Source organism: Anser anser (genome assembly GCF_964211835.1).
Source record: "Anser anser genome assembly, chromosome: 3".
NCBI lineage: Eukaryota > Metazoa > Chordata > Aves > Anseriformes > Anatidae > Anser > Anser anser.
The window spans coordinates 20945312-20971361 of record NC_139722.1 but is presented as its reverse complement, the minus strand read 5'-3'; the positions used below and the strand labels follow the sequence as shown (position 1 = coordinate 20971361).

Here is a 26050-nt window from a genome sequence, read left to right as displayed (position 1 = left end):
GAGAATCTAATCTTGACCAAGAATACGTATCTTTCAGATGTTCTTCAATGCACCTGTGGTCTTTGGGTAGTGGTGTTATCCACATCAGAAGTGGCAAATCCTCGGGACAGTATCATTTGCATGTCATAGCCTGAGTCATCTTCTGACACACAATGGAATGATGTAGCACAGTACAGACTTCATTGGGACTATGCACAAATGAACTTGAATATCTCCTCCATCCTCTAAAGAGGCATATGTTCTATAAGCCAAAATGCAGATTTGGAGGAGGTTAGAAACAAGGGCTGTACACTACAGTATTCTTTAGAGTGGATAGGAAGGTCTAGAAAAGCTGATGTCCCCTGTATCTTTATTCAGTCTTCTTTTCTGAACATCAGTGATGGTGGCTGGCAGCTCAGGAGAAATACCAGGCACCATGGCAGGTATTGTATAGAATTGTAGAATATCCTGAGTTGAAAGGAACCAACAAGGATCATTGAGTCCAGCTCCACACAGGATGACCTAAAAGTTAAACGCTATGTCTGAGAGCATTGTCCAAATGCTTCTTGAACTCCATCAGGCTTGGGGCTGTGACCACTGCCCTGGGGAGCCTGTCCCAGTGCCCGACCACCCTCTGGGTGCAGAACCTTTCCCTCACACCCAGCCTGACCCTCCCCTGTCCCAGCTCCATGCCATTCCCTCGGGTCCTGTCGCTGTCCCCAGAGAGCAGAGCTCAGCGCCTGCCCCTCTGCTTACCTCGTGAGGAAGCTGCAGGCCGCCATGAGGCCTCCCCTCAGCCTCATCTAGGCTGAACAATCCAAGTGACTTCAGCAGATCCTCATACATCTTGTTCTTTAGACCTTTGTAGCCCTCCTTTGGACACTCGAATAGTTTTATGTCCTTATATTGTGACACCCAAAGCTGCACACAGTGCTTGAGGTGAGGCTGCACCAGAGCAGAGCAGGAGTCACTTCCCTTGACTGGCTAGAGATGCTGTGCCTGATGTGCTCCAGGATATGGCTGGCCCCTTTCGCTGCCAGGGCACACTGGTGATTCATATTCAGCTTGCTGTCAACATGAACACCTAGCCTCTTGTCCCCCAGGTCTGCACATACATACAGGGTTGCTCCATTCCAGGTCCAGAATCCAGCGCTCGCTGTTAAATTTCATATTGTTGGTGATTGCCCAGCTCTCTAATTTGTCAAGATCTCTCTGCAAGGCCCCTCTATCCTTGAGGGAGTCATCAGCTCCTCCTAATTTAGTATAGTCAGTAAACTTACTTAGTATGCATTTGAGTCCTGCATCCAGGTTATTTATAAAAGCATTGAAGAGAACTTGTCTTAAAATGGAGCCCTGAGGAACCCCACTAGTGACTGGCTGCTAGCCTCATGTTATTCACTATAACCTTCTCAGCCTGACCTGTCAGCCAATTGTTCACACATTGTATTACGTATTTGTCTAGCTATATGCTGGACATTTTGTCCAGAAGGATACTGTAAGACACAGTATTGAAAGCTTTGCTGAAATCCAAAAAGACTACATCAGCTCGCTTCCCTGTGGTAGCTGTCGTAGCTTTTCCTGCTCCTCTCTTTTCATCAAACAGGCACATAGCAGCATCCCTAATGAACACTGCAGCTGTAGTCCCTGCTATCAGAACCTGACTTTCCAAATGAGGGAAACAGCCTACAGGCAGCAGAAATTTGATCAAACCAATATTCATATATGCTATATTAGCAGCTGTTAGATGACAATCTCTGTTCTTCACTTTGTTTTGAACATAACATTCATTTCAAATAACTATAAAAGTTGTCTCATAACATTACTCATGTTATTGTCTGTGCATGACTGTAAGTGTTCATTGCCACTTACGATACTTTCTGAAAATATAGAAAATAAAAAGAGTTAAAATATGCATAGACATACTTGAAGTCCTTCCTTTCAACATTCTTGGACAATTCGTGTGTGCCTTGTATTTAAGCCATGTAAGTAGTTCCTGCTAGGTTTGGAAAAAGTTTTTGTCAGCTAGCTTCAGTTTCAAAACGTTCTCATTACATTAGTAATGGAGGAAAAAATCCTCTCTCTCCAGCTCTACTCAAACTCCAAAAAGAATTAACATTAAGTATGTGTCATCTCTTGTTTGAAATCTGCTATGCTTTTTGAAAAAGGCAAATATATTAATATCTGCAGCTAGCTTTACTGTAAAAAGTGACAACTAGAGAAGCAAAAGAATATTCATTATTCAGCAAAAATAAAATCAAAATTATAATCAGTTTAAACAAGCTTCTTCTAATTAAAAATAGACAGACAATTTCTAATCTGTTTTTGTTTTTCCTGATATTTTCATTTCTTCTATTTTGGTACTGGTATGTAGACCAAGCAACTTAAACTACCCCTAGAACAGAAAAAAAATGTTTCTATATGAAATTATTTTAATGCTAATAAAAAAGTATTATTTTAATGCTTTCATAAATAGTATGCATACTCTGCAAAGTGTTTTCCTAGCAAACTTGTAATCACAGAAGACAGCTTTGAAAAGTCTTCTTTTCCATGAAACTGTGTTTTGTTTACTTTTTTAGTCTTAAACTCATGATCAACCCTCCTTGATTTAAGGACTGATGATACAATAAATCATTATTTATCATTATTATTATTATCATTATTATTCTAGCTCCTTGATTGACTCTAATTTTTATTCTCTCCTCTGGTGACCTTTTCTGCATTTTTTTCTTTCTTCTTTCTCCATTTTGTCTATTTTCATTTAATTGTTTTTTTTTATTGATATGGTCTGTGCCATATCAGTCGTCTTGAAATATCTGTGAGTAGATTGTTGGGTTTCTGTTGTCTGTAGACTTTATTCTTTGTGCTAGTTCATTTTGCATCTTCTAGGCCGAAATCTGTTGGCACTTTCAATTCTTTTTATTTTATTTTATTTTATTTTTTATTTTATTTTGTTTTGTTTTGTTTTATTTTATTTTATTTTATTTATTTTTTATCCAATCCTTTCCAGAATGACTTTTAGCAAGATCTAACACTACTATGATACTCAGGAAACTATTCTGTATTTACGTTTTTGTTGTACAGGAGATGTATGTTGATCTTTTTTCTACTTATCAGGTTACTATACTGTTTCATATATATTTGTGCATACTAATGAGGGAAGCAACAGCAAATGAACTCAGTATATACTATGCATGTAAGTTATTACATTTCTTTGTATTTGCCTAGTCTCTTGATCCTTTTACCACTTATAGCAAAGTAAACTTGCCTCTACCATTGCACACTGCAAATATCGTCTCTATTTCCTTGGGACCGATTTCATTTTTTTTTTTGTACATCAGGGGTTGTGTTAATGTGTTGCAACACAAACTTTTCAATATTCAGTTTATGTGTTTAGCACAAATTACCATCCCTTTTATGGCCCTTGTATTCAGGGTCAGTTCCTATGAATGTCACATAGCAAAGCTATTCTGTCTTTTACTATCAGCTTGTATGCCAAACACTCTAGTTACATCTGGAGAGGCTGCAAGCACTCCATACTAACGTGTTCTGTAAATGGGTAGCGTACTTCTTGGCATCTCTCTTGTACCATGCTGGCTTTTTCAGTGGAGAGCACAAACTGGCATTTTTATATGGAAAGCCCCTGCATGTTATTTTATCAGAAGCTGCTTCAAGTATCCAAACACCCAACAGGTTGAAAATGCAAGGTGTAAGGGCAAAAACTCTATAAAGATACAAAAAACAGTACTTTTTACCCTGTTTGTATCTTGTATGCCAAGCTACCCCAAGTGTAAAATTCTAATAAAATAGTGAATAGCATATTCTATCCATTCTTGCTATGTACTTGGCTTTTTTCTTTTTTTCTGTGTATTAGGTTATAGATAGTCCTTTCTGTTTGAAAACTATATTAAATACATACATTCTGTATGAAATCGAAATGAGTTTTTTTATGAAATAATGTTCACTTAAGCATCTGTTTTTGTGTAATTATGGACATTAAACATTCCAAATTAGTACACTATTCAAGTAAAAATCTACTAACAAATCAACATTATAAGCAATCCCCTTGTTTAAGTTTTCATTGTGGAAAAAACAAACCTGTTAAAGAAAGTGCATCCTTTTCTGCAGGAGGAAAAGAAGTGTTGTTTGATTTATTTCCTTAGCTGAAAAGCATGTAATTTGGAAATTAATTGTATTACGTTATGAAGTTATTTTAGCTTTGAATCTGCTTTACACAAGAAAGAAAGAAGGCAAGAGGACAGGTAAAGATTTAGCAGCAAACAATTGTCAAAACCTGTCTGCTCATGTTGAAAATAACTGCTTTGTTTTTAAGTTTGTGATCAATACTATGCCATATATCATGTGGTGGAGAAATATTTTCCCAAAACAAGCCTCTCTTTCACTGACATTATCTCTTAATTATATCAAGACAAGAAGGAAGGGGGACTAACAGGCACATTTGAAGTGATTGAGTTCTTTTCTTGAAAGTTTTATTCTAGATAAATGAAAACTATTAGTTTGTTTCAGGAATAATTATGTGTCAAAGACAGAATAATTTGTAGCAGTCTGTCCATAATCCTTTCTCTTTGAATCAATAAAAATATGACAGTAGGACCTGTGCAATGAGCTGTTATAGCAAGGGGCACAGTCTTAGGAAGGGGGAATTGAAACTGAGATTTCTGGTGCTATACCTTGAACTGACCATATCCGTATGGACATGTGATTAAGCTCTTGATTTTCATGTTTTACAATGATATGCCAGAAAATACTCTAGATATGTGTCTGTGAACCTGGTAGTGATTTTGGTAGTACTTAGATCCCCTTTTTAAACTCCTGATATATCCAAAATAACTTGGAAGCATGCCAGTCACTACTGTCATTACAACAAAGCCTAAGCAAGTCCATTGAAGTTGTTGACACCTCTGATACGTTTTTCAGTATTTACATTTTTTTTTCCTAATGCAGAAGTTTTTATATTGATTTTTTAATGATCACATCTTTTTTTTTTTTTTTCTTTCTTTCTCCTATCTATGTCCAGGAGTCAGAAAAATTCCTGTCTAAAATCCCTGAATATGAGGAAAACTTGTGGGCCAATGTTTTGCTATCTATAGGCCAGCTTCCAAAAGTGTTCCATACAAATTGTCCAGCATCTGGAGTTTAGCTGAATGTTAATTCAGTAATTCTGATTGATGAGCCACTCTTAGCTATACAACCCCTTCTTCTGATGGCCTGTAAAGAGAAGTTTTTTAGGTGGAGCAAAAACCTAGATCAATGAACTAATATTGTCGTTTATGCACTAACATATGTTTTAGCCCTGGATCTACCACTTCTCACTGGAGAAGAGTTAGAGTTTTCTAGACAGTAGCATACTCAACTGAAAGTTAATAAAGCAACACTAGCATACTTACTTCAGGAGTCTCCAAAGCTGTGACAAATTTGGTGCATCTTGTCTGGATAAAGGGTGTTCCTATTATATAACTGCTGAATTCCAGGTATTACAGTACCCAGTTGAGCTGGTAACATCTTAGTTGGTAACATCTATTTGTGAGGTAATTGACTATGGAGGAGTTTTCAAGATTATGCAAACAGAGAATGACATTTTCCCTTGGGCTCCACCTGGCTGTTTTTCTGCCCGCAAGCTGAATCTTTGCCGTTCTCTTCATTGCGTTCCTTTGCATGAACATTCTAATTGGATGTCCTGAGCAATTGGCTGTGGTTTTGAGAACTGGAAAAAAAAAAAAAAAAAGGAAAAAAAAAAGAGGTAACTATAAAGTATCTGCAGGGACTATTTCACCATTTGTTGAGTTGTTGAGTTGCAATAAGCCACCTCATGCACACAGTGGCAGCTGCTGTCCCTGGTTGCTGTGACAGCGCAAGACACTGATCAAAATTCTCCCCATGCATATTGGGCAATATTAACAGTTTATAATGCTCAAGCAGGCAGAGATAGAAAGAAGCCATTCATGATAAAGATATGGATCACAGGAAGTTCCACACCAACATGTGAAAGAACTTCACAGTGAGGGTGACAGAGCACTGGAACAGGCTGCCGAGGGAGGTTGTGGAGTCTCCTTCTCTGGAGATATTCAAGGCCCGTCTGGAGGCCTACCTGGGCAGCCTGCTCTAAGGAACCTGCTTTGGCAAGGGGGTTGCACCCGACGATCTCTTGAGGTCCTTTCCAACCCCTACAATTCTGTGATTCTGTGATATCTGTCACCCTTTGCTAATGTAGATTTTTCTCCCAGTAGACCCAACTGTTCAAATAAGTGCCAAAAGTGGTCTATGATCTTCCTTGGAGTGGGGAAAAGAAAGATGGATTTCTTGTGAAAGAGAGGAACCTAATATGTATAATGTCTTTGAGATTATTCAGTAGCCAAAGACAGCAGTAAAGGAAATGACTTCAGCAGTCAAGTTACAGCAGGCATGAACAACTGAAGTTAAAGTGTATAATGCTGTATCTGAAACAAACACTTTCTCACAGTGGAAAACACTGGGCTGGATTTAAATTCATTCTTGAGAACTTAATGTATCTGTGGGAGGAAACTTGAATGACTCTAGAAAGACTGTTACCAAAAAAATCAATGCAAGTCATTCCTAATTACAGGGTATTTCACATCGTGTAGCTATTATGTCTCTCACATTTCCATCTGTTGTTTGTTTAATGTGGCCTGTTGTGTTTGTGCTAAGAGATTAGCAGGTTAAGTAAAATGTTAATGTGAGCTCTAGCAGAGCCCAGAGAAAAAGGGGGAAGCCGAGTGTCTGAATGTTAGAAGCTTTTTATCCAGAATTTACAAATGCTGAAGGAAGAAGCCATTGCCTGTAGCTTGCAAAATGCTCTGAGAAGGCAAGGAACACACAGGCATCCGTCATCCACAGAAACAGTGCTGGGCAGCTAGCCATTTCATCTGCCATTACCATTTACCTGCCAAACTCCCCTTTCCTGCCTGTGCAGAGAAAACACATTGTGTGGAAATGTTCTGCTGATACATAGTAGCAACAGGCCTACATATCCTTCCATGATTTTGATTCTGTTTTGTGCTTTTGTAACAGTTTTTGTTTTGTTTTGTTTTGTTTTTAATCTGAGAACAAAGAGAAGCCCCAGAATGAACCAGCCCCAGAATACCATTCATAGCTGGTAACTGCAGTGAGCTCTGTGGGGAAGTGGAGAATAGACCTGGACTATTGTTGGAACAACAGAACAGAATAATGTGCTACATTCTTAGCAAACATGATTCATGCATGTGCTATCTTCTTTTTGAGTAGATGTTGTGAGGTAAGTTTTGTCCTGATTTCTAATACCCTGTAAAATTACCTTTTTTATGTCTGTGTGGTTGATACAGGGAGCAAAGACCACTGACAACTCAGCTGTGATTTATCAAAGCATGTAAGTACTTTGATGCTATAAACAGAATGTGAGCTAATTGATGTAAATTTCCAGAAAAGAAAATAAAAACCAGTTAGGTACTTCAGGGAATGCATTTTATGAGACAGTAGAATCATGATGTTGCTTTGATTTTGTTCTTGGCTTCACCAAAACTGCCTTTGACTTTCAGGAATGTAACCACATAAAACTCTAGTTTGCCTCTCCTTAGCTGATCTACCTTCCTTTCTGCAAATTTTCAAAAAGAAGAATGTAGAATGTAGAATGTCCCCTTGTATAGTGTGCTTTTAAACAAAACAGCAACTCAGCAACTGCGTTTTTTTTTTTTTTTTTTTGGTTATTTCCCTTCCTTGCTGGCAAACCATCTGGAAAGAAGTGCCAGACAGTATTGGCCAATACCTTATTTTGAAAGCGTTTTCTCAGAAAATGGATGCAGTATGAAGAACTTTTCAGAGTGCAAGCTGTACATTACATTTCTAGGTGCAAATATTGTATCTTTCAATCCAAAGGGAGACAGTGAAGGTTACTCCTTTTGTTTGTAATCTATGAACTTGACAGTTATTTCCTCCCATCTTTTCTTCTTTTGTGCATCCACCCAGTCCAAGTTCTTCTTTTGTCATAGATCATATTTTGTAGTTCCCTGAACTTTGTTTTCCATACCAGAATATTTCAACTGAGGCCCTGCAAAAATTGGAAAGGGTGGAAATTGTATGTCATGCATCTTGCAGGATGTAGTTATGTTTGAATGACTTTGTTTGCTTTTTCAAGACTAGCTGCTATTTGTTTATATTCAGCATGTCCTGTACTCTAATCCAGAAGAGATACCCCTCTAGTTTTGTTGATGATCTTGATCATGCAAAATTACATTTGTTGTACTCATGATATTTGTGATTAATAGAAAATGCTTTACATCCCATGTTCATTTGGGCAGAGGATAGACTGCATCTTCTATATTTGTCAGTGCCCAAAGAGGTTCCATGCTCACAGAGCAGGATGAGAAAATGTCTTAGCAAGCCTTCTGCTTGGCACCTATCATCTGATATACACTACTCTCCTTTTCCATTTTCTCACCAGATACATGACTTCCTACAAATTTAAAGAAGAAACTTAAGTGAAGTTATTCTCTACAGGGGACTCTTACATTTTTCTGCAGATCTTCCTTGCATGCTGCTGTAGCCATGCTGGGCATTACCACTGCAATGATGTTTAAAGCCTCTAGATTTGGCTTCACTCCTGTTTTCAGTGCTGTCAGGTTCGCAGAAGTCATCAAAATGAAAAGCTGTTGTGCTCATAAGTGCAGGGTTGTCTTAGGTTCAGTTCCACTTGCATGCCTAGAAATGTCCTCAGATTCCTTGCATGTGGATGTCCCTAATTTAGATTATTAGATGAGGATGCCTTCCTGAGAAGTGCAAAAGTTAGTGATTCAGTCAATAGTGAGGTGATTTTTTTTTCCCACAAAAATTAATGAAAGAGGGAAAATAACATGCAGTGATTTGAGAAATACATGCAATTGAGATGTGTAGAGACAGATTGCAATGTAATATCATTGCCATTCATATCCTAGTAACACTGACCCACAGCCCCCCAGGCATCATTTCAGCAGTGCACATATAGAAAAGAGAAATAACAGGTACTGATGGATAGACATAGTGGTCTCTGCATTTGTGTGTTGATATGTTACTCAGATATTTAAGTACTGTATTTCAGACTACTATATTTGTATTCTTATCTTTATTTTAACATAAACAAATGCAAATGGTAGAATTGCAAAGGTGAGAAAAACAGTGTAAAGACAGCGGTTAGATTGTTAAGGTATGAAATAATCCATGGAGGATCTCTTAAATAAGAGATAAAGAGATGTATAACAAGATATTACTGAAATGTCTTGTTAAAACCTTCTCCTGGTACCCCATCCTGCTTATGCCAAATCAGTTCTGAAATGGTGTCAAAATATTGCTGGCTTTTCTTAGCTCCACCAAAACCACTCTCAGCTCTGTACTCTTTCAAAATAAATAAACAAACAAATAAATAAAAAGGACAAGTGTATTCTGGAAATGTCTTTATTTCTCTGCTAATCACTGTAATATATTGGCTAGTAAAAAGAGATGAAAGCTTTGATCTCAATATTATGTGGTGATGATGGCATAAAATGGAATGATTTGGAGAAAATATTAGAGACAGATAGAAAAGGGAGGGATGACTAAGACTGAGAAGTTATAGGGATTTTCCTGTTTCCTTCCTACAGGCTGCATGAGAGGACGCTTGGATCAAGACCTAATCTGTGCAACATGACAGGTTGAGCACTCTAATCCATGATCTCTGCCTTGCTGCAGAGCCCACACTAAAAATCAGATCCAACCACTATAGATTTTATGTGTGGACCTAAGACACATTGAAGCATTTTCATGAGTCCAGTGTCACCCTAAATTGTTTCTTATGTCCAAAATAAACTTTGGGGTCATTTTTATGTTTGCAAGCATGCTTTTATATTATTGCTTTTTCTTTGTTGCTCTGCAGCTTTGAACATTACACCCCGAATCTACTGTATAAGCACATTTTTTTATGCATGGTAGATACTATCTTTTTATTCTCTTTTTTATCCCTACAACTAGTTTTGTCAATGACCAGGTTTGCATTTCTTTAACTGACCATGGCTGAGTTATTCATAGCTGTGGAGCCTGTGCCCCATCTCTCACCAGCCCATACCAATCGTCCCCTGTGCCACAGCCTGTCTCGGCTTCAGAAGGCCTCTGCAGTCATACCAGTACTGCATTTCTCATGTTATGTCATTGTTAGTCATAAATGCCTTGTTTGACATAGAATAAGTGTTGTTGTACTGTACAAAGACTAACAAAAGCAAAACACATTATATGTAGACAACTGGTCAGCTAAAGAAATTGCTGTCACAGCTAAACCAAGACAAAACAAAGCTGCAGGTCAATAAAAGTTCAGGGAGAACAGGCTGGATAAGCCTCAGTCCCAAGGCTTTGCAAATGCAGTACAAAGCTCATGGCATGTTACTAGCAATGGTGATACCATTGCCAGAGTTACTGCTCTGCAAGCAAGCTAGGAGCTGTTTGGCAGCTTCTCTTGGAAGTCATAAGGGAAAAATATGTTTGTGGAAAATGACTCCTCCTGAAATCTGCTGACAAGTTCCCACAAGGTCCCTAACTGCTTAGGAGCTCTGGTTCTTCTGTGGCTCTTTACTCTGGGGTGGCTTCCAAGTATTTTCAGAGGCATCAGTGGTGCAAAGGATAGAAAGTGTGATGTGTGGTTGGTGAATTATGGTTCGGGCATGACCATAGCTGAGATGTTCTCAGAGAGTTTCACCACCTCACTTTGCAACCTAGGAGGTCCCCCTTCAGTTCTGATTCAGGCTCAAAACTAGCCATGTATGCAAGATCAAAACATCAGATTAAATTCTCCCACAGTAGCAAAAAGTGCTTTTCATGGCAGGAGTGTTTTCTCTACCTCATAATAGCAGCAATCAATTTATATCTAAAAGGCTATTTGTGTTTCTTTGTATTTCTATTTCCTTTTTGTTTTCTCATAGGAATATTCTTTAGCTTTTATAAGAAAGTGAATAACCACACAGTATTTCCATTCCTTAAATATAGTCTATCTAGGTTTATAATACAATATTTTCTTCTCTTTCTTCCTTAAAAACTTGTAATCATCTCAGGAGCTGGTTGAGAAGACAGAGTTGGTATGCCAAGCTTTCCAGAGACTTTTCTGTCCTGTTCAGATAGCTGGCAAAGCAGCTTTGTTCCTTTTATATCACTGGAACTCCCACACCCACCAAACAGCCAATTTTCTTCTTTTTCAGTACATTGAGATCTTGATATTAAAGGATTGACTTGTCAGAAATTACTGCAGTCTCAGAAATTTTTGAATTCTGTGCTGTCTTTATCAAAAGCATACTAACCAAAAAGATACATTTGTCAGCGATTTTTCCCTGCTTACACATAAAAAATATAGAAATGGAATGTGAAGCCATTGATAAATACTTAGAAGAGAATGGGGAACCTGATGGTATTGAGGTGTAGAGTCTGGGTGCTTCAGAAGAGCTGGCAGCTGAGAACTTGGGGAAGTGGGAACTACAGAAGCAACAGCATGGTTGTAGAACAACTTCAGACAAGCGAGTTTTTTTATTTTACCACTGTTGTGTCAGTCAAGTATTTTGAAAACTGGAGCAAGTATACTTCTAAAATTCAGACTAGGAGACAAAGGTCAATCTAAAACCAATATCTTACTTGAATGACTTGCAGTTTAGAAAACAGTAAAACAGAAGTTTCAACAATAAAATTACCAGAGTTCCAAGAAAACAAGTAACGATATTTTAGTATTTAAACACCAAATCCAGCAGTTAAGTCCCACTCAATATTATTGAAATAGCGTCAAAACTAAGCACAGTCAATGATGTGAATCTAAATATCCAAAACATGCATCTTGTAGAAGAGTATACACACAACATCTTTCTTCCTTGTGTCTCTTAAGCTGCTAGGTATTTTATGTGATAGCCTGGGTTTCCTAACTGTAGGAAATATACATTACTACATTCTTGTCATATTCTTATTCTCTTCAAAATGTCTTTCCCCTTGTTTCACAGGCAATACACAAAGCAAAGCAAGCACCAGTCATTCTGAGGGTGTAATGGACATTTCAGTTGATTCTTTGCCTCAAGGGTTTGTCATTAAACTATTTATGTAGCTTTTGGCTATTATGTGCTACTTAGTAAGCTGAAGAAGCAAGTGTTAAGTCACATTACATATTCCTCAAAAATCTATTGGTTGAAAGTGCTATGTCACACTTAGGCTAAAGGTGAGATAATTTTGATTAACATAGCCAAATGCTTTACTAGTCAGTTGAATACAAAATAGAAACTAAGAGTATGACTGTCCATGATATAGGCAGTTCTTACTGTAGTAACCTATGCCCAGAAAACTGATGTTTGACTTTGCAATTGCACATGGGAATAACTAACATCATAACATGTTCTGCATAAGACTAGTCATTTGGTCATAAAGTAGAATTTGCAGTTAAAAGTAAGCACTGAATTCTCTATCGAAGTCTCTGTTATTTTGGTTTCTTGCACTGTGTTATCATCAGAAATTATTTCAAGCAGCAATAGGTTTGGGTGGCTCAAGTCGACATAAACCTGTCAGAATTCCCAGAGACTTCTGTTTGTTCAAAAAGGAGAGGAAAGACAGAAATAGGAATTGAGACTGAAAAGTCTGTTAGGTAGAAATGCAGTATTTTCATTGTATTCCTGAAATTTTAAAAAGTGATTTTTGACTACCAGCTATGGCACAGATTCCCAGGGTAGTGAACTGGATAGTTTCTAATTTAGTCCTGTCCTTGGGCATTGATTGTGATCACTGAGCAATGGTTTGGGAAAAAAAAAGACTGTATTTGGAATACGGTCTTCTAATTTCAGATGTGGAGTAAGAACCCACTTTCTGGTTATATATGGATAAAGTTCTTTTCACATTAATGACATGTTCTGCAAAAAGATAGCCATGCAATACTGTAGGCAATGAATTCTAAAGCCTTGACAGTATCTTCATGCATTTCTTCAACGGTCACTGTGTTGTGAGAGGGGATTTTTTGAACAGGCATGTCTGTCCATATAGAACTATTCCACATACTGTGGGTTATATATTCCTCTGCTAACATGACTAAATGATGTCATACAATGATCATCACCTTCCAACTTTTGTCTCCATTAGGGCCTGTCAAATGCACTGTAAAATAGTTTTGTGTTGTTTGTTTTTTTTTGGTCAAGTGTTAAAAGACCTCCCTTAGCTATGTATATACGTATGTATATATTTATTTGTTTTTATATGGAGGGCATAATATTGGCTGCATGACATATTTTTCTGGACCTAGATGGAGAAAAAGATTGCATACTTTTTTTTGTTCCATCTGTTTGAATTGACAGAGGCCAAGGAATTTTATCTGTCTTTAACTTATTCCATAACAAGCTGAAGAACTTTGGTCAGAGGTATTTAGAAACAATGAGATTAGATTCAGTAAAAATGAGGGTTCTATTCATTGCATTATGTTCTATTCATTGCAGAGTTTTAGGTATAAAAGATTAGTTCTTATTTTGACTCTGTTCTTTATTTTGTCCATGGAACTGAGCACATATTGCATGAATATCAATATGTGTTTTAATTCAGTTTTGTGTGCATACTGAAAGCTTATTCAAATTCTTTTTAAAAAATGTAAGTGGAAACACAATAAGATATGGCATTCTCCAGAAGTTTATAATTGTCTCACCTTCAAATCATTTTATAAATGTCTGATAGATATTTTGTCACTTCTGCTTTGAAACAATAATGTTTTAATACTATATGGGTAAACTCATATGGAAGCTGATGAACCAGCTGCTTGACACTTTGTGACCTGTAGACACCAATTAGCTTTAAATTTACCAAAGCCTTAGTGTTTCATAGGTCCAAGTATGTGATAGGTTGTGGCAGTAGCATTTGTCCTTTGCTAGAGCTTCTCTTAACTCAGATGAGGAGGAATGCTCAAAATTCCCTTGAATTTCAGTGATAATCTTGATAGGATTCTGTCCTGAAGGTCACGTGGGCAATGTGCATTAGCTACCTGTCTTTGGCATATCTGGAATGGAGGTGGGCACCCCAGACATTCATTAATGTCACCGCTCCCCTTCAGAGACTCCATAGTGATGTCTACCCTCTGTAGGGTGAGCAGGCAAGTCTTTAGGGAACCTGTGTTTTATCTTCTAAGTGTATTGGGCTGGCAGAATATAAATGGGTTGATTGCGGCATTTGGAAAGACACATAGGTGCCCAGTCATAGTTGGGTGCAGGTGATATAGGCAAGAAGACTAAGGAAGGGAAACAAAAGAGAAAAAAAACAGAAAGTCAAGACAAATTGCAAAGCAGGCTGGGCAGCTGTGCTCAAGCAGTGCATCTAGATGTTCCACAGTGGGACTTGAATGATCCTTGACTTGAATATACAGACCAGGCAGAAGCTTGTTTGGATGTTTTTTTAGGCTATCTGCATCTGTATGCAACACCTGAGACCTGCAATCCTACTTATATACATATATATATATATATATATATACACGCTCATATATGTATATAATATGCTCAGGAGTAGTCTGAGCATAGACATGCTTTTGCTATTTCCAAGGTTGTTTGGAAAGTGCCAGTTTAGCACCTTCACAATGTTCAGCTAGTCAGAGCCTACATGGGATCACATTGATAACTTCACCATACTGTTCACAGAGAAACATCATCCACTGGGCTTTTGACATTGTCAATCATTCTGTGTATAAGTGAAATTTACCCTGCACCCAGGAATCTATGTTTATGTCAGTGAATGCATACTGCCCCTTAAACATAATGACAGAGTGCAATGGTGATATGATTCTTGAGGTTCTGCCGCTCATGGTTTACAGTTCATCACACTCCCCCTTCAGCAGATAGGACTGCTTTTTACTTGTCAAAAATTCTACAAGCATTGTGTAGGACTTGAAGTATGTCTCTTAGTTGGATTAAACTGTCTTCTGCCTTTTCTGCCTCCTTCTTTCCCACCATTGTTAAGTATCTGAAGTACAGATGCTGTATTTATCATCCTTGGAACAGTTTAGAGTTGATCTGATTTTGTATGTTGTATGTTCTGTAATGATAACACATGAATATGTAAGAAAATTTTGTCCCTCCTGACTTGGTGGCTCACATCTATCTAGCACATATATGTGTGTTATCTATCTGTTGCCCAGATTTATGCTATGTAACTGGTCTTGAACAAAGAGAAAGGAAGCTAAATGGAAAAAATCTGAATCATGCTCTGAAAGCACCAATTTTTCTCTATTGACTAGAGAGAGAGAACTTAGGACCAACTGTTTCTAATTTAAGTGTTTTGGTTAAGTAGCGTTATTAGGCAGGTAAAATTCAAGGTCTGGAATCCACTGTAACAAAATTGTGTGGATATATGTGGCCATGAAAGATGAGAAGAAAACTGTGTGTGTTTGCTTGAATGTCAGGTGTTGTATTCTGACATTTCATAAATTTCTCATATCCCTAGATAGGAAAAAAAAAAAGGGGGGGGGAAATTGCTGAAGTTACATTCTAAGGAAACATTCCTTATTGTGTTATTTTGCAGTCTATCTGTTCATTTTTGAGTCTGCAACATCCTCAAATCCCGCAGGCTTTAAGCCCCTCAATGTTACAGAACTAAGGAAAAAATTCTTTTCCGTTATCAGTGAAAATGTATAACAGAGGATTTATGAAAATGAAAAGTAAAAATGAAATAAAAGCATAGAAACTATCAATTCATTACTCAAATGATGGCCTGGAGAAAAGAAACTTTCAGCAACATAACCAGCCAGTACACTCCCAATTTGATCAAAAATAAATTCATGGCAGAGTGAAAGTAGGTAAAAGTAGCTGAAATCTCTCATTTCGACTTACACAACATCTACAGCTGCTGTTAAAATAAGACTTTTACTGTGCCAAGGAGACACTTTCAGCAAAGTAAAACTCATTTTGTGTATGACCTTTAAAAGTCATCAGTTTCAGATGACCTCCTCACATACAATGTAGTCCGCCTTTTCAGTTAGTAATGAACTGTCTGCTCTAATACTTTCAGGTAAAGCGGCAGTTAAAGTTATAAATGTGGAGAAAATAAGTTTCCAGGCTTATCTTATTGGCTTCATCTTTTAAACGCCATCAGACCTGCACAACAAACTAACTTAATACAGCCCCAGAATAAAGTTATCAAGGTACCCGAAGGAGAACGTCTTGCATTTTTCATTTAAGTAAAATGTATGGCAAAACTGAACTTGTAAATATGTCAAAGCCTGATAAATTCTTTTATACTTGGCACCAACTAGAGAAAAGATTTTAAATTTTAAAAATGCTGTGCTACAGCTGGTTACTTACTATCAGTATTAATTTATAAAACAGTAAACTAATCCAGTATTTGCATGACCAGAGACACATACTTGGTGTAAAATAAAGTCATCATTTCAATTAAAAAAAACACCAGTTTTTAAACTCTTCTTGAAAACGTACAGTAAAGTGTTTTGATATGTATCACTTTGAAGAAAACCTTGCTAATGCGGTATGACTGGCTTTCAAGATAAAATGCTCTCACTAGTGTAGAGAAACCATTTCCGCAAATTCAGAATATTAAAATGAAACAGTCAGTCAATAAAAGTACTGTGAGAGGAAAAACGATTTTTAGAAATAGGAGAGCTGGGAACAGGTGCTTAAATTATTTACTGCGTTCATGAGGGTATAGAGAGATATGTTCACATTTTTTCAGGTTGTAGGAGTTTGAGGGTAAACTGCAAATGGATTGTTTCAGTTCATTATAATTGTTTTGGGGAACGTTGATAATAGCCTATAGAATGACATACAGGATTGCAAACAAATGTTATAAACCCCTGTTAGCCTGATTGCAATAAATATAAGAAATCTCTAGACAGCTCTGGTTAAAATCTCACTAAAAATAATTTTAAAAACCCTACTGCATAATTTCTATAACCAATTATTTAATTTGGTTCATGCAATTTTATGAAGATAGTCATTTTAATCTGATTTTTGTTGTTGAAAGATGCAATTGAAATTATTATTTGCATATCTAAACTGATAACATTTAAATATGTACACTAAATTTTCTGTTAATTTAGGATTTCTCATATCTGTAAAACCAAAATGATAAATCAGCTAATGAAACTATTTAACATCTGTGTGTGGCCAAATACTTATCCTTCAAGTCTATGAGTTTCGTTAATTATTTCACAAAGATACCATGAAGAACCTTGATGAAAGTGGAAGTTTTGATAAAAAATCAACTGTTCATATTAAATAATTGGAGACGAAAAATGGATGAATTGTAGCTAATAATTGTTTAATAAATCAAATCTGATGATCCTTGGAAACTAACTTACTAATACTTAATATTGGCTCTCTCCAGTGTCAACATTTAATGAAGTTGGGGTGCCTAGAACAACTGCTTCATTTCCTGTATAACCACAATTCATTTAATGATCAATGACAGTCTGTACCTGAGGCAGGAATCCTTTGTTAAAAAAAAAAAAAAAAAAAGTAAGTGGATACAGAAAGTCCTGGAAAGTTGGGTTATACAGTTATTTTCAACTGTCGTATTTCCTGAATATTAGTCCTTGCAATGGGAAACAATATTTTTGTTGTTGTTGTCGTCGTTGTTGTTGTTGTTCCTTCTCACTTCCCCCAACTTTAATATCATAAGGTTTTAAAAAGTAAAGCAGTTTATGAAACAGAATTACAGAATCATAGAATAGCTGAGGTTGGAAGGAGCCTCTGAAGGCCATCTGGTCCAACACCCCCAGAACCACCTAGAACAGGTTTTTAAGAACCATGTCCAGGCAGCTTCTGAATATCTCCAAGGAGAGAAACTCCACAACATCTTTGGGTGACCTGTTCCATTGCAAGGTCACCCACACAGTGAAGAAGTATTTCCTGATGTTCAAGTGAAACCTCCTGTGTTTCAGTTTGTGTTCCTTGCCTCTGGAATAGCTTGTGGCTTCTTAGCTCAGGGGTCCTATAGAAGCAATTTTATCCCCTTAATGGAACTTTTTACTCATTAAAAAAAACTGTTCACACCTAACATGTTTACAGAGGATGCCCAGGTATGGACGTGCAGAACTTTGGTACAAAGTGGTATGTAAGGGACTATTTTGTGCCTCTTTAGGTAAGGCTTTCTTACATGTTTGGCTTAGAACTGCGTAAGCAGCCTCTTGTTTCTTTCTTTCCTGAAATGAGAAATATATTGTTTGCTCTATTCTAAGGGTAAAACTGGGAAATCTAAATTTGTAAAGAAGTTTTTTGAAAATTCAGCTGTTATGGTTCAGTGGAAAAAATGGAGACTTAAATTCTTGTCATTAAACTCAGTGAGATCTCACTGGCATTGTGTGGATGATAGATAAGTCACCTTATCTTATCTCCTGTCCAGAGACTGAGTTCCATGCAGTGGTTTCCTACAGCATTGCACAGCTCTATGGCCTTGGGAAAACAAGATAGGTAATTAGAAAGTTTGGAAATTTTAGCAGCTTTCTAAGATGTTCTATTTTAAAAGGTATTTCTCTTATTCCAGAAGTATATTCTGGTTATGTTTCATGTCTCTATGCAAGATTCATGCTATTATTAGAACTACAGTAAAACTGTCTTAAAAAAAAAAAAAAAAAAGCTTCAGTAATGACAGAGTTCCATATTCTCTTCAAGAGTTATTGTTAAAAGCATTTTTCCATTTAGAAAAATGTAAATGGAGAATGAAAAAAAAAATCACTATAGTGCTTTGATCAATTAGTTTGATTTAAAGTATCTGGAAGCAGGGTTATGTTTATAGTGGAGTATGGCCACCATACATGCTTATGCATATATGAAAATATAGAATATGAAAAAATACATTACAGTTACATTATATGGCTCTGCTTGAAGAGATTGCTGTAAAGTCAGGGTGTTTGTAGAAAAGACAATCAGAAGAAACCTTCTAGACTGTCAATCCAGTCCCTGCTATAGTGAGTAAATACAGATTATAATCCTGACCATAAATTTCACTTTTTGGACTCTGAATTTTATTTGCACTTAGACTTGACTGTCTACAGTAGAGCCCTGTCCTGTCTCCCACCTCCAAAATTATTTGATTTTTTTTTTCTTATTTCCATCCTAAAATTATACACTGTTAATTCATACTCATTTATTCTGGTGCCTTGTTCTTTATTTTAAATAGCTATTCTCCCTTCATGATATATATTCCTGGATGTATTTATAGAGAGCAATCAGGTCTTCTGGAATTAATACTTTTAAAATAGAAATTACTAATTGCCTTCTTATTTCATGCAAATCCTATGGGCTGGAGGTCCCTCGCTAGCCTGGACTACTGGTGAGATTTTCATCTTCATATGCAGGGTGCTCCGTTTTGCTGGTCCTGTACCCTGTAGAAGCAGATGCTCAAGGGGATAAAGGCAGAGAAAAGGAAGGTAGGAATATTTTGAGCTGCCTGTGATGGCAAGGTTTAGGCAGTTATCTACCTTTTATACCCATAATCCCACAGTTTTATGTTCCATCCTTTAGGAAAGCTGTACTTTTCTTTGCCTTTATTTTACATCAGTATTTGAGGAAATACTTTGTTTATCCAAGTGCTGAGCTAATCTAACTCTGAACACCCACATTAAATATGATCCATTTCTTAAAGAGAGGCAAGAACATCATCTTTGTCTGCTAAAATTACAGTTTCCAAAAGACATTCGATATACAGAATCAGACAAAGCTCACTGTGTTGAATTTCTATCTGTTTATTAGAGTTTCTGTGTTGGCTAAATTTCATTGATTTACAAAGCACCCATTCTTAACTCTTTTCAAAGGCCATAATATAATTTACCCAGTCCCCCTCCAAAAAAGAAGGGGCAGTTGTATTTGCAGGTGTAAACATTAGATGTTCCCATGGTTGATATTTCATGAGAGTGTTATAACTGAAAAACAGCAATCCAGCAATTCTTCTATTTTACTAGGGAAAAACAGAACTACACATATCAGACTTATGAGCAGAAGGGGAGAAAAACCTTTGAACCAGACTCCCTCTGCCACCTTGCTAGTTATTTTTCAATTGCAGATTAAAGGTCCATCACTGCAGGTGAGAAGGATTTAGATGGGGCTCAGAATGTGAATTTCCCCTCTCTGCATGTCTCCCCCGTGAAGCAAACAGGTCATAAAAACAACTGCCTTCCTTTGTCTGGATTCATCAGCTCTATAAGAAAAGCTCATCTGTTTCAGTTTGGGAATGAAGCTCAAAACACTTTCAGAACATCACTGCTGATAAGCAGGAAGATTCAAGAGGGTGTTGGAAATCAGCTTTTGCTGGAGCTCTAGGTTCATTTCACCTTCCTAGCTCACCACAAGGATGTGTGAATAATTTCATCCCTCTAAAATGTTTAGAAGAAAACCACAGAAACGCTAAATTGCAAAGGTCCTTGTCCAAGAGCATCTAGGAACAACTTACGTAATGATGCCTCGTATCAAAAGGAAGGAGCTTAAATTAACAAGTGACGGTGTGGTTCACAAAATTACATTACATTAAATAGCTGCAACTGTTACTTCTTCAGTGTGAAAGCACTGTTACCTGTAACTGGGAGGATATATGTCTATATCCTTTGTCAAATCTCTGCTCTCTGTCTCTGATTTTGTGTTTCTTCTAAACCACAGGTCAGCCGGGCATCTTCATATTTAATGTTTCAAAGGATCAGAAGTGTGAAGAAAATTCTGAACTATCTAGTGAAGGAAAAGACAGGTCTGTGATGGTTCAACAAACTCAGTAAGGACTTGACAAGTAAACAGCTTGCATTAATGCTTAGCATCCCTGAACTGCTGACTCCTGGGCACCAAAGGATTAAGAAGATTTTATTCTCAAAGGAGAAACACTGACTAAGGGTAGGGTTTTCATTTTTATTTTATTATTATTATTTTCATAAGAGGCATTTGTGGTTTACTGCCAACACTAGAAAAATTGCACCGATAAACAAATTATACCACGATAGTATATGTAGCCTGTGAGGGGAGGTGCTGCTTGCAACATGCATTTTTACAACATGCTATAAAAGAGATGCAATTTGCACTTGCTGACATTGAACTCTCATCACAGTCAACTAGCTATTGCAAAGCAAGTAACAGGGTGTGCTTTTCTGTTGTAAACAGAATTTATATATGCTTCCTCACATCTTATCTAATCCACTTGATAAAACATATGATTGGAAATACCCATACACACAGATAGCTAACATTTAATATTTTCTCCTCCAGCTTCTTTCTGTTTTCCTTGGTTCCTTAAATGAGTTCTCTTATGTAAGATTTAGAAATGTTGGCTTTTGTGGAAAAATGTTATCTTCCACCTGTTTGAAAATCATCTAGCACTGTTGTGTTCATTATAAACAAAAAAGAAAACAAACAATGAAGTTATTGACCAAACTTTTCTCTTAAAGGTGTACTCATGGATTTTCAGTAAAGAAGCTGTCACTTTAAGGGAGATGGTATGAAGGGAGCCTTTTTTCAAATTGTGTTCATTCTGGCATGTGTTTCTGTTAGCTTCCTGCACTGATTCAGTACTGGAGACAGTAAGATGTTACATTTACGTTATGTTTCTATGGCAGTTCTTTATAATTTGTGGTTTTGATTTGTAGTGTTGTTCTTATATAATTCAGTATGGGATAGCTGCAGTAAAGTGTTTCAGGTGGCTGATTGTCTGTGAGCAAGGGTATTTCATGTTCAAAATGTTTCTCTTTGTGATGATATGAATAGCTATTTAAGCTTTACAAATTGTTACATGTGATTTGAATCACAAGGATTGGTGAATAATAATGTATTATTTAGTAAGTGAAGGGTTTTTTAATTATTAAAAACACAAACAACTCAGGAGTGTGAGGAAAGACCATCTGAGGGTGAATATGTATGGCTGCTGGGCCAGAAAACTGTGAATGAAAGGTCACTAAAATAGTAAATTCTATACTTAAAAATGGGGGGAGGGGGGGGGGAATAGAACCTATATCCATATTTCATGGAAGGAATATAAAGCAATTGACCTTGATTTACTCTTTGTGCAGTTCTTCTGGCTGAGGTCTTAATTCCCGCGACTAGTTTGAGATTTCTGGTATCTCATTGTTCCACAGTAATAAATATTTTGCTGTCCAAAGGGAAGTAGAATTGCCCATGAGTCCTATAGTTCTGCTATAGTTCTGTGCTTTCTGCTTCATGTCATGTTGTGTACAATATCTTACGCAGCTGAACCCTTCTTTAGACAGTATTCCCATTTCCAGTTAAAGTAAAGGATCTTCTCCCTGTTACTGGAATAGTAGTAGACTTACTCAGTGCAGGTGTTGTCTGTTCCATGCTCCCATTTTTCTTATTTAATGTGTCTTCATTTCAGGACACTGAAAACTCTTCCAAGAGACCCTTTTCTCATTAATGGATTGACCTGGTAGACAACTGAGGCTGTTTTACTCCATTTCCATGCACTAGACCAAATAAGTGTGGGGTGAGTGCTGGCAGAGGGTGAAATGCATTTGAACGCATTTGACCCTCATGTGAGAACGCATGAGAAGTAGGGTAGGTGGATAGGTAGAGAGGGGAGAGAGGCAAACCTCTCTGCCCTGTGATAACTGCATTTTAAAAGCAATGCTATGTACCATAAAATTACATTTCCTCATCTCCTGTTTCATTATGTGCTCCCTATTTCCTTTTGCTCATCTTCATCTGCATCTAGTCTGGAGGCAGGCTTTGGTTTGCTAACATCAAGATTTCATGTTTTTGTCTTGTGATCAAATCGGGTCCCTCAGGAGTTTTTCTCCCCTGTACTCCCCTCCTCTTTCTCCCAGATTTTGATTGACCGTTACCAGAAGATTCTTCTTCAGGTAGTGTTGCATTGGAATGCATAAATTCACGTGAAAATGTTGATCTCTTCTGCACTATGCTTCATACAACTGTACACTTCAGTAGTGAACCCAAAGTAATTTCTGAAAAACCGTAATTTACCATGAGGCATGGCAAGAAGTTCTGTCTCTCATATTTTGTTTGCATCTGGATTTTGATAGGAGTATAGTTTCTTGGTAAGTGTAGAACTTTTGTCTTTGAATCTGTGCCGTGGTACAGTTCCTTTTGTCAGGTTTACACGGATGATGTGAACCCTCTTTGTACTGAATGACGCTGACAGGAATAGATGACCAAATATTATACAAGGATGGACTTATGGTTGTCCTAGAAAGGCTGCCACAGACAATTTTAAGATGCATCATTCTACTTGTATCAGATGGAAATGAGGATCTGGGGAAAAGATCAGGGCAAAACAGGTGTGAGTCCTTCTGTGCTGGGACTAAGGGTTATCTGTCATGTAAATGGATCTCTAATTAACCAGTCACATGTCACAGGTAAAGAAATGTAGAACAGTGAGCCTCCTTCTGCCTGGAAGCAAATTTTATTCTTAGTTGGTATCCTTGTTGATGTGGGCTCATGAAAATGACTGAAAGAGATGGCACTACTGTTCCCATGAGGAAATTCTGTCTTGGAATTAAGCTGTGGTAGGGCTGCTTCACTTGAGATGGGAGAACTTAATTCAAAAGAAAATAGTGAAAAAGACAAAGTTACTTACCAAGAAAAATGATGCACTATCCTGCTGGTAGGTTCCCTGACTATTTAAAGAACCTTTTTAAGAAACTTTATTTTTAATCTATGATTTTGCCCCTCAGTTAGTGGCACCAGGTTGCTAGGTAGGGTTTGTCTTCTTCTGCCACTGTACAAGACTATATTCCCATTCTAGCGTGTCCCGCTCTAGTGCAAGCACAATGGTGGCCTTTTGGAGGTAAGGTAAAATACATTTCTTTTGTTAGGACTCTAACAAGCTCTTTGGAAGCTGCTGTCTGTTTCTGTTCATTGGTGTTTGAGGAAGAACACAAATGCCAAGCTGCAAGGAGGACTAGCTGCCTCCTAGTCTGGAATCAAAGGAGGATATAGAGGATGTGTCCTTGTCTTCTTATGGCTCATTGATACCAGCTGTTTACTAGGGGCATACTCTATGCCAAGGCATAATTTAACAAGACAATTTTCAAATTGTAGGCATAGGTGAGATATCTCAGGTGATTTGCTTACTTTGAAATTTGTGACTTGAATGGGCTGATGTCTGATCTGTCAGGCTGCTGAATGGAGTCTTGAACCAGACAATGACTTGGATTCAGTGTTGTTCTTGATTGGTAAAGTTCATGTGGACAGAAGCATCATATCAGAATGGAAGGATAGCTGGAGAAATGGCCCAGTTAAATACTGATGGGATTAAAGTTCTAGAAAGGAGATGGTAGGAGTACCTGAAAATGTCTGCTTTGTGAGCTCTGCTTCTGGCAGAGGAAAGAGAGAGAAAGAGATTCAACAGATTTGGTCATGCAAGATATCAGGCCACATTTCTAAGCAGATCTCTACTAATTACAGTGTCAGCTTGGATGTTCATGATCAATGGTATGAATCACGTCTCAGGAATGATTCACTATCCTAGTTCAAAGCTCTGAAGATTTGAACAGTGTTACTCTGCCATTACTCTCATTCCTGCTAGTGAACGTTTCCACTGAAGTCTATGAGCCAACCTTGATATGACCAGATGGGACACCAGCATTAGCTTCCACAGACTTATCAGGACATCTTTCTCCGTGTTCAAAACCCAGGAAAATTCTTGGTCTGTAAGACCTTTTCAATAAATAAATAAATAAATAATCACCATAAAATAATGCTTCAAAACCTTTGTTTAATTTCATTTTTGGTATTTCTATATTTCATCTTACACCCTTTTAACATAGTGTTATTGAAACTGTTTTTGAATACTTGCAGGGCATTCCCATGGAGGCCAAGTGAATTTTAACAATAAATTCAGTGGATCCAGGATCAGCTCTTTAGTGAATAAATAATTTTACTTTCAAGCAAACTCTTTCAACACTCTGAAAATATTCTAATGTCAAAGATTTGTACTCCTCACCACCATTAATATTCATTAGGAATTGAAAGAAGCATGTATTAAGTTCCATTGGGGTTTAGCTTCTACTCTTGTGTTCTCACTGAAGTTTCTTTTAATGTATTCTGAGAAGTGTTTGGTAACCTTTATGCTCTTTAGTTGTGTGCAGGCTTTTACACTTCTTCCTCCACAGAAATCACTCTCTGGTTCTGAATGTATTTCTGTTGTTTTCTGTCATATTGAGGACCTCCTTTGTGGTTTGTTGAGACTGAGTGAATCTTCTGTTCATCTTGAATAAAAGCTGGTACAGAAAATTGGACACATTCACCAGAATAATTGCATCCATTTGCAGTTCAGCTTCCAGTGGTTTTGTTGCAGTGAGAGAACTGAGATGTGGTGACAGTATTAGACTTTTTGTCGCAAAGCTACCTGAGATTCAGGTATGATCCATTCACTTCATTTCTCTTTCTATGGCAAACAGAAATTCTGCAGTAAAGATAGTTGTTTTCCCAGCTACTGGCATCTAGACTGACTAACTCTCTATTTCTTCCATTTCCACTTCTGTATTAAAATTTTTCCTGTAATCACGGTGTACTTACATTTGCATTGAATAACTTTGTAAATGTTTCCCCTGTATTGGAATATTATTATATGGTAAGAAATATAATGAAATGCCACCTTAACAACTGTCAAGAATATAATTTATCAAGATAAATTATAGAGATCAAGGTAATATATAGATTGTTGTCAAATGATTTGAGAGTAATTTTTTTTTTTTTAGGATTACCTCTTTTTATTGAATCGATCTTTGAAAATATTAGTTCTCATGTCTTTTGACTGATCTTAGTTTCACAAATGATTTATTGACAAAGACATGAATACATAAATCGTGAGGAAAACCCATTTTCATATTTTGCACTGGTACAGTTCAAGAAGGGATAGTACTGTATTGTGCAAATATGTCAAGAAAAAAGGTATTAATGTTATAGACTAATACCATCAGAAATAGATATATATGTTTTTCAAGTTACTCTCATAGTGACAATCACAGTTTTTGTAGGTGTAAAATTAGTTATTGGAAAACACACATCTGCAATTAAGAGAAATCTACATTAAGCCATTTGCAAGTCAATCAAGATATTGAAATTAATGAAGTATTGTTTTTTTTAGTATTGATAAAGCACAGTAT

The 26050-nt window shown here is 37.0% G+C and overlaps 1 long non-coding RNA gene across 1 annotated transcript in view; it reads left to right on the top strand.

The window, feature by feature from the left end:
• The window catches only part of LOC310896112, a 52233-nt gene extending 26713 nt beyond the window's left edge, over nucleotides 1-25520 (top strand). Inside the window, exons 4-7 of the long non-coding RNA XR_014581182.1 lie at nucleotides 7061-7249; nucleotides 20586-20810; nucleotides 21359-21406; nucleotides 22300-25520. This is a non-coding gene — a long non-coding RNA (uncharacterized lncRNA). The remainder of the gene's footprint in view (nucleotides 1-7060; nucleotides 7250-20585; nucleotides 20811-21358; nucleotides 21407-22299) is intronic.
• The last annotated feature ends 530 nt before the right edge of the window (nucleotides 25521-26050 follow it).